We start from the raw sequence: 10,118 nt of genomic DNA, 5'->3' as shown, positions 1-10,118 counted from the left end.
TTGTAAGCATTGTACCATGACTATTGGTGTTGTGAGAATATACAAAGCATATATATTGTTTGACCAAATGTCTTCAATGAACATGAATTATATGGAAGAAGAGAAGACATGTTGCAAAGTCTTTGAAAATTTTCTTCAAGAAATGTAAGGAGCCATGGGTGATTCATCCAAATTATTTGGTAAAATAAGAGGAGGAATGAATCAACCTTGATGATAGAGGTAAATGCTGAATAATATTTATTTAATCACATTGTTTGAAAAAACTTTAATGACCTTTAAATACAATTGAAAGAAATGGAATTGATCTCCCTTACTCATGTAGATGAATAAAATTGGAATTTAAAAAAGAGAGGGACATCCACCATAAAACCATGCAATCATGCACTTCTTGATGGGAGTATAATAAGTTCATTGTTAGATGGATATGCCAAATGTGGAAGAATTAAAAGGAAAATATGTTGATTGATTGAATACAAGCATCAAACCAACGTGATAACAAAAAATCGAAGTTGATTCCATAAGGTCTAGCAATATCATATAATTCATTTATCAATAATTTGAAACATCATAAGCATATGTCTAATAATGTCATACATGAAATATATGTAAAAAATGACATACATAGAAAAAAATATACAAAACATATGCCCAATAATGCCATATACGTGTAAAATGTACATCATTAGATATATACTCTTTCCAACTAGGGGAACAAAATAAATCCCTAATTGTCTTTAATTGCCAACAAGTGGGAGATGACCAGTGTATATAACGAGGTCTTCCTAACATGCTCACTAGTCCATTAGTCTAGAATCTTCCGTAACTCGACATGTTACAATCAAAATTATATATGAATAAATAACTATTTTATATAAAAAAAAAAATGTTTACACATAAAACTTAATATTTTCTTACAGCTAGCTGATAATTCCTCTGTATATACACCTCAGGGATACACTGATGGTTAGGAATAATAAGACCCTACAAAAACCATCAAAGTTACCACTCGATTGTGCCTATGAATTTTATATTGAATTTTAGTACTAATGAAATTTTACTGTAAACTCTTTCATACCTTAGTCATTGGCTTAGAACTAGTGAGTGCAATAAGGACTCGTTGATCAATACAATGATGAAGATGTAAAGGTATCTCTGATGTCAATAGCTGAAAATGATAATACATGAGACTCAAATGCAATTATGAGGAATACACATTTTCTTTTGTCTCCATATCAAATAAAATATTTTGGTACCTCTATGAATGTAGTATGACATCCTTCATTTTATAGTGTTGATCCCAAAGCTACAACACTTATTATTTATTACACATGTATGTAAATCTGTTAAGCATCAAATTCAACGCCTTTGTCTGCAAAATAATGTACTATATGTTAGAGTAATAAATTCATTTCCTTAGTAATTAAATTATATTGATATAATTACTAAGTTACTTATTATATTGATATAGTTTACTTATAATTCCTTTCGATTTACAACTAATTGAAATGGAGGGTCATGGGAAGGAGGGTCATGGGGGCAATGGATGCTAAAAACCTTAGTATTGACATAATTTAACCTTTGCAATTCCAGGCATAAGATGATTAGCATACAATGGTACTTGAACAAAGAACACTAATAAATATTGAGGATGTGAATTGATAATACCATTTTGCAGATGATTTTGGTATCTCGCCCTTTATCACTTGTGCGTCAACTTTATTAGCCCTCTTCTTTGGTAACCTACAAATGAAGAATTAGCACAATAACAAATCTAAGATAAGATTAAAAAAATGGGTCCTATTAAAGAATCTAATATAAATTCAAATAATGTATCTATATTCTAAACAAATTAAAACTAAATCTCATCACTTACACATCATAACAATACGGTCCACCTTAGTCATGTGATAGTCTTGGGGAAGAGGTTGTAACATTGTATTTGGATCCAATTGATCACTTTTTCTCTCTCTCCCAATTCAATCTAATGAGCCAACTGGATCTGCTCGACATTTTAATGTCTCAAATATTGCCTCATGGTCTGACTCGCAAAATTTTCAAAGAATCTTATTATGTGGTTTTCCACCATATTTTATCAAGTGGACATTTGATGCGACAACAAGGTTTGAATAATGAAGAATCTTCCTCTCTGTTTGCCAATCCTCGAATAACCACAAGTTAGGATTCTTCATAGGACATTGTCTAAGCCATGTGCTTGTTACAACCACCGCACCGACATGGTACTCTAAACCTTCACCATCTATAACCGAGTGATCCAATTTTTGTTTGGCTTCAACACAACAACACAAATAATAATCTGTCCCTTCTTCATTGTCTTCAAGTGCAATAACAACAAAAACATGGCCTGCAGTGACAAATGTACAAAATGCGGTCATTAATTCAAAAAATACTTGGGTAAAAGTTATAAAGTTACATATTGAAATTACAAAGATATATATATATATATATATATATATATATTACTAGGTTGCACTAATTCTGACAAGCGGTCAAAGTCAATAGATGAATCCATCTCTACCATTTCCAGTGCTTGTGGGGGACGATAGGTGTCAGTTGGATCCAAAACCCGTATATCCCATTTGTCCACCCATTCAGTTGACTCACAGTCATCCCAATTTTCCTCTGCACATGATGGACAATAGCATGCCATTTTTCATGTGTGGATACTCCATGAACCTGCATCGGAGCTTCTAAAAGAGTGTAACTCACTAGATCCTGTTAGTGTGCAACAATCTTGATATGGTGCAATGTTAGTATTATCTATCAACCAAAAAAATCTACGAACTGTAGACTCACCTTCCTTACCTAGACCCATTGTAGCATTACACCATTGGACGATGGATTTTGCATCTATCAATATTGCTCCATCTTTGTACTTTAGTTCTTCACAAGCCAAGGCTCTTTTAATGCATGCACCTGCACCATCGTGCTCTCCCTTACCATGACCAGCCTCTATGAAATACCACATATATTGAATTCTACACAACCTGTGCATCCTGCTCAACCAATAGAATTACATCTGTGCATTCTTGAATTGAGATGCACAATTGTCTGACCAAATAATGTGTTGACGATATGATATGCCCCTGTTAGCCAAATCTTCATAAAATAGTTGAAAACAACCATGTACAAACTCCGTAGGATGTGATCGATCATTGTTGATGTAAAAATGGTACTCCCTCAAAATCTTCCTGTCATCTTCTGTACTTGTAGGTGAATGCATGAATGTTATGTGAACAAATATAGAAACCTGTTGAGATGTATAATACTTTGCTTACACCTCATTTTGTGGTTGTAGTGTGTAGTTCTCTACAAAATCTACAACCGAAACAATGGTATCCAATGGAAACGTATCCTTGCACAACTTGAATTGCAAATCCAACCATCGAGCTCTATGGGTATGCCTTGCATACTTGTACATAATCTTTTCACGAAAAATCTTCATGAACTCATATATTGGAATCTTTTCAATAACTAGATCACATCTTTTACCATGTTTCCCATCTTTTAGAGCATATGTCACTGTCTTGAATTTTTCGTAATCTACTATTTCATTTCCAATTGCATGTGTACTATCCATATGTTGACAAGTTGATAAAAGTTGCAAAGAACCACAAAATAAGCACGTACCATCCAAGCATGATGTCTTGTAAAATTGTTGGCCATCCCCTATTTCACATAAAATGTTGGATATGAATTCCCTTGAAGATCTTGGTGGCTCTTTTATGTCACAATCCTGCAAAACAAACTGAGAATGCAAAACTACGCATATGTGCCTAAAAACATCAAAATGGTTAGAAAATTCAATATGTATCTTACAACAACAAGTTGTGCATGTGTGATTTATTTTCACATAAAAAGGTTTACCCATCCCAAAAAATCTTTGACTTATTCGAATTTGAGGATACATACCAATAAATTTTGCAAAAAATTGTGTCTAAGTTGAGTCCAAAAAATGTTTTGCATGTGGCTCGCAATTTCGGCTACCAATCCTCCTTCTTACAACATCTCTTTGATTAGGAGAAACACGTGTGTTATTTTTCCAAAAATCTTCGATCAATGATTTCAAGGCTTCACTAATTTCTTTATCCTTTCGCGGTAGTCTACCGCTAAATGTCCATAACTCATTTTTTGTTGGATCTTCTAATCTCTCATGCCTTAGCATGGCTCTCCTTAAGGTACCTCTACCAATTTTTAATGTTTTGCTTGTCTTTCTCATGAGTCGAGCTTTCTTCATTTGGCTACTTACTATTGTCGATGTGAGTACTCGTCTTGTGATATTACTATCTTTGGTGCGTGATTTAGAACCCACTTTGTCATAAGCACTCATTAGATTCTTTACAATATTTCTTTCATTTGAATCATCCATCGTTCTTAGCCCAAGAATCTTCATGATAGGCCTAAATTTCAAATTCCTCATCATTTCAACAAATAATTGGCATTGACCTGTAATATTTAATTCTTCAAAAAATAATCTCCACATATGATTAACTTTCCTTTGACAAGTACGCTTGCTAATCTTGTCAGGCATTGATTTCAAAATGTTAGTATCAATATCAATCAAATAATTTAGTTTTTTAAAACGAATTCTAGAAGATGTTCTAATCTCTTCAATTCTCTCAATATTTTGAACATCAATATAAGGTTGAGTGTATTGCATACCTTGAACTGAAGATGATGTGCCTTGGCAATAAGATGTAAAAGATGTAATATCACCTACTTGATGTGTTGATGTTGTGCTTTCAACATGACATGATAGAGTGTGTATATCGTTGGATCTATAAATCAGTGTCTCTTCAACATGAGAGGATGATATGACTTCAACATTGGAAGATGGTGTAGTGGATGATATGACTCCAACATTCAAAGATTGTGTAGAGGACGATATGGCTCCAACATTGGAGGATGGTGTAGCTTCACAATTCAATTGTCTTCTTGAGCGTAACAATCTCATTCATTCTCTTTGTCTTTCTAATTTTTTCTCGTTTCTTTGTACTGGTGGTTCTTGATCCTCTTCGAAAGTTAATTCTTCATCATTGCTTTGCAACTTTCTTTGTTCATGTAGTAATTTCATTTTATCTCTTTTAATCGTCAAATCTCTCTCCCTATCTGCATTTGTTTGAATCTTTGGTTTCTTCCTTGGCATAATGATGATTTCTACATGTCAAATTATTCAAACATCGAAATTACTTAAAATGTGTAAATTAAAAATTATTCAATTACATATAAAAATTATAATTATTTGAATGAATACACAATATATATCAAACGACTTGTCAAATTTCTAACCATTTTGAAATAACATTTCATTCAAACATACAATTTTTAATGAATTCACTATATATTACATAACATATCAAATTATAATCAAATTTGTATCTATATATTGACAAACAATATTTAAAATGGATTGCACTAACCTTTTCTATTAAAAGAATATTCAAAAATTCTTCAAATCATGTATCCAATGATTGAATTTGGTGTTTGCTAGCTTCCAAAAGTGTTGAAATAGTGTTTGCTAGATGTTGAAACCCGTGTTTTCTGTCGGAATAACAGAGAGCATAACAAACCAAAAGTTAAAAATGGATGAAATGGGGCCCAAGGTTGGTTTTTGACCATTTTTTGGTGATTTGAGATAGTGTGTATGCATTATAAAGCGCATACGCACTATCTCAAAATAGATCACTCCCCATCCTCCCTACTCTCTCTCCCATCCCCTCCCTCTCTCTCTTCCTACTCTCTCCCATCCTTTACTCTCTCTCACCCTCCCTCTCCCACCACCTACTCTCTCTACCTCTCTCACCCCCTCTCCTCTCCCATCCCCGACTCTTTAGATCTCTCACACACACTCTTATCCCCCCTATCTCTCTCCCTCTCCCTCTCCTACCACCTAATTTCTCTCCCACATCCCCTACTCTCCCTCTTCTCTCCCATCCCCTACTTTGTCTCTCTTACACACATTCCCATTCCCCCTCTCTCTCCCTCTCCTGCCGCCTACTTTCTCTCCCCCATCGTCGTACTCTCTCTACCACCCCCTACTCTCTCTCACCCTCACACTACTACTACCTACTATATCTCTCTCTCAAGTTCTCTCTCTCCCTTTCTACTCTCTCTCCCCCATCCTGTACAAGCTCTCTCTGCCTCTCCCACTCTCTCTCCCATCGCCTACTTTCTCTTCCCCATCCCCTGCTCTCTCTCTCTCTCTCTCGTCTCCCATCCCCTACTCTCTCACACTCTCACACTCTCCCCCATCCCCTAATCTCTTTCTTCTCTCCCATCCCCTACTCTATCTCTCTTACACATACACCCCCATCCCCCCCTCTCTCTTTCCCTCTCCCACTGCCTACTTTCTCTCCCCCATCGTCGTACTCTCTCTCTCTCTGCCACCCCCTACTCTCACACTCTCACACTCTATCCCATCCCCTGCTCTGTCTCTCTTACACACACACTCCCATCCCCCCTCTCTCTTTTCCTCTCCCACGACCTACTTTCTCTCCCTCGTCGTCGTACTCTCTCTCTACCACCCCCTACTTTCTCAAAACACATCACTCCCCATCCTCCCTACTCTCTCTCCCATCCCCTCCCTCTCTCTCTTCCTATACTCTCCCATCCTTTACTCTCTCTCACTCTCCCTCTCCCACCACCTACTCTCTCTACCTCTCTCACCCCCTCTCCTCTCCCATCCCCAACTCTTTAGATCTCTCACACACACTCTTATCCCCCCTATCTCTCTCCCTCTCCCTCTCCTACCACCTAATTTCTCTCCCCCATCCCCTACTCTCTCTCTTCTCTCCCATCCCCTACTTTTTCTCTCTTACACACATTCCCATTCCCCCTCTCTCTCCCTCTCCCGTCACCTACTTTCTCTCCCCCATCATCGCACTCTCTCTACCGCCCCCTACTCTCTCTCACCCTCACACTACTACTACCTACTATCTCTCTCTCTCAAGTTCTCTCTCTCCCTCTCTACTCTCTCTCCCCCATCTTGTACAAGCTCTCTCTGCCTCTCCCACTCTCTCTCCCATCGCCTACTTTCTCTCCCCCATCTCTTGCTCTCTCTCTCTCTCTCGTCTCCCATCCCCTACTCTCTCTCTTCTCTCCCATCCCCTACTCTCTCACACTCTCACTCTCTCCCATCCCCTACTCTATCTCTCTTACACATACACCCCCATCCACCCTCTCTCTTTCCCTCTTCCACCGCCTACTTTCTCTCCCCCATCGTCGTACTCTCTCTCTCTACCACCCCCTACACTCACACTCTCACACTCTGTCCCATCCCCTGCTCTGTCTCTCTTACACACACACTCCCATCCCCCCTCTCTCTTTTCCTCTCCCACCGCCTACTTTCTCTCCCCCATCGTCGTACTCTCTCTGCCACCCCCTACTTCTCAAAACACATCACTCTCCATCCTCCCTACTCTCTCTCCCATCCCCTCCCTCTCTCTCTTCCTACTCTCTCCCATCCTTTACTCTCTCTCACTCTCCCTCTCCCACCACCTACTCTCTCTACCTCTCTCACCCCCTCTCCTCTCCCATCCCCGGCTCTTTAGATCTCTCACACACACTCTTATCCCCCCTATCTCTCTCCCTCTCCTACCACCTAATTTCTCTCCCCCATCCTCTACTCTCTCTCTTCTCTTCCATCCCCTAATTTTTCACTCTTACACACATTCCCATTCCTTCTCTCTCTACCTCTCCCACTGCCTACTTTCTCTCCCCCATCGTCGTACTCTCTCTACCACCCCCTACTATCTCTCTCTCTCAAGTTCTCTCTCTCCCATCTTGTACAAGCTCTCTCTGCCTCTCCCACTCTCTCTCCCACCGCCTACTTTCTCTCCCCCATCCCTTGCTCTCTCTCTCTCGTCTCCCATCCCCTACTCTCTCACACTCTCACACTCTCACACTCTCCCCATCCCCTACTTTCTCTCTCCTCTCCCATCCCCTACTCTCTCACACTCTCACTCTCTCCCATCTCCTACTCTATCTCTCTTACACATACACCCCCATCCCCCCTTTCTCTTTCCCTCTCCCACCGCCTACTTTCTCTCCCCCATCATCGTACTCTCTCTCTCATCCACCCCCTACTCTCACACTCTCACACTCTCTCCCATCCCCTGCTCTATCTCTCTTACACACACACTCCCATCCCCCCTCTCTCTTTTCCTCTCCCATCGCCTACTTTCTCTCCCCCATTGTCGTACTCTCTCTCTGCCACCCCCTACTTTCACACTTTCACACTCTCTCCCATCCCCTACTCTCTCACTTTCATAGATACACACACTCTTATCCCCTCACTCTTCTTCTTCTCTCCCATCCCCTACTCTCTACATCTATCACACACACTCCCATCCCCCCTATTTCTCTCCCTCTCCCTCTCCCTCTCCCACTCCCTCTCCTACTGCCTACTGTCTATCTCTCTCAAGTTCTCTTTCTTCCTCTCTACTCTCTCTCTCTCTCTCTCTCTCTCTCTCTCTCCCCCATCCCTTACTCTCACTCTCTCTCCCATCCCTTACTACTTTCTCTCAAACTCTCACACTCTCTCCCATCCTTTACTCTATCTCTCTTATAAATAAATACACATTCCCATTCCCCCCCCCCCCCCTCTCTCTCTCTCGCAGTCCTTGTCCCACTGCCTACTCTCTCCCATCCCCTACTCTATCTCTCTTAAATGCTTCCATTCCACCTCTCTCTCCCTCCCACTCCCTCTCCCACCGCCTACTCTCTCTCTCTCTCTCTCTCTCTCTCTCTCTCTCTCTCTCTCTCCCATCCCTCTACCATTGCCTACTCTCTCTATCTCTCTCTCCCCTCTCTCATTCTTGACTCTCTCTCTCTTTGACACACACACACCCATCCCCCCTCTCTCCTCTTCCATCCCCTAATTTTTCTCTCACTTGCTCTCCCTCTCCCACTCCCTCTCCCACTGCCTACTCTCTCTCTCACTCACTCTTACTCTCTCCCTCTCCACTCTCTCTCTCTCTCTCTGCTACCCTCTAGTCTCTCTTAAATTTTCACAGTCTCTCCTATCCCCTACTCTCTCTCTCTCTCTCTCTCTCTCTCTCTCTCACACACACACACACACACACACACACATTTCTATTCCCCCCTGTCTCCCCCTCTCCCACTCCCTCTCCCGTCGCCTACTCTCTCTTCCATTCCCTACTCTCTCTTGAGCTACTTTGTCTTCCCCCTCTCCCATTCCATACTCTCTCTCTTTCACACACATGCACTCCCATCCTCCTCTCTCTCAAGTTCTTCCTCTCCCACTCTGTCTCCCATCACCTACTCTCTCTCTCCTCCATCCCCTACTCTTAATCTCTCTCTCTCCCACCCTGTACTCTCTCTCACACTTCCTCTCTCTCCCATCCCCTACTTTAAATCTCTTTCCCCCATCTCGCACTCTCTCTTTTCCACTCGTACTCTCTCTCACACTTCCTCTCTTTGCCACCCCTACTCTCTCTCTCTCTCTCTCTCTCTCTCTCACATCCTATACTCTCTTTGCCACCCCTACTCTTTCTCACTTTCTCTCTCCCATCCTGTACTCTCTCCCCTCTCCTATCCCCTACTTTCTCTCTATCTCTTTCATGCACACACATAGCCATTCCCCTATCCCCCCCCCACCTAGTTCTCTTTTGCAACTTACATCTTAATAGTGCGTGCACACTATAGTGCTTACGCCCTATAGCGCGCACGCGCTATTAAAAGCTGAGTTTTGAATAGCGCGTGCACGCTATAGGGCGCACGTGTTATTTAAACCTTAATCAAACCCAAGCCTAAGGCTTGGTTTTGCCTTGGAGATCCAACCCAAAGGTTTGCATGTGATGAATAGGCCTGAGACGTGTTTTCCAGCAAATATACAAAAATAATTGTTTTTTCTTCTGTGCTCCCCTTCAAGATTTCTCGTGGTTGGGTATCGATAAGATCAGGTTACATAGCATTATAGGTCTCTGTGTTAGCTATCTAACCATATAATTTATTTTTAATTTGAACTATTTCAAGCCTTTCATCTATAATTTCTTTTGAATGTATGTTCATTTTTTGTCAAAAACCACCACGTACTAATTGGGCTATAGATTTTAGCTTGTTCATTGAATTTTGTAACA

This window comes from Cupressus sempervirens, chromosome 5, assembly GCF_028749045.1.
Source record: "Cupressus sempervirens isolate cs-2001-9-10 chromosome 5, ASM2874904v1, whole genome shotgun sequence".
Lineage (NCBI taxonomy): Eukaryota > Viridiplantae > Streptophyta > Pinopsida > Cupressales > Cupressaceae > Cupressus > Cupressus sempervirens.
The sequence above is the reverse complement of the archived record's forward strand: the minus strand, read 5'-3'. Positions refer to the sequence as shown.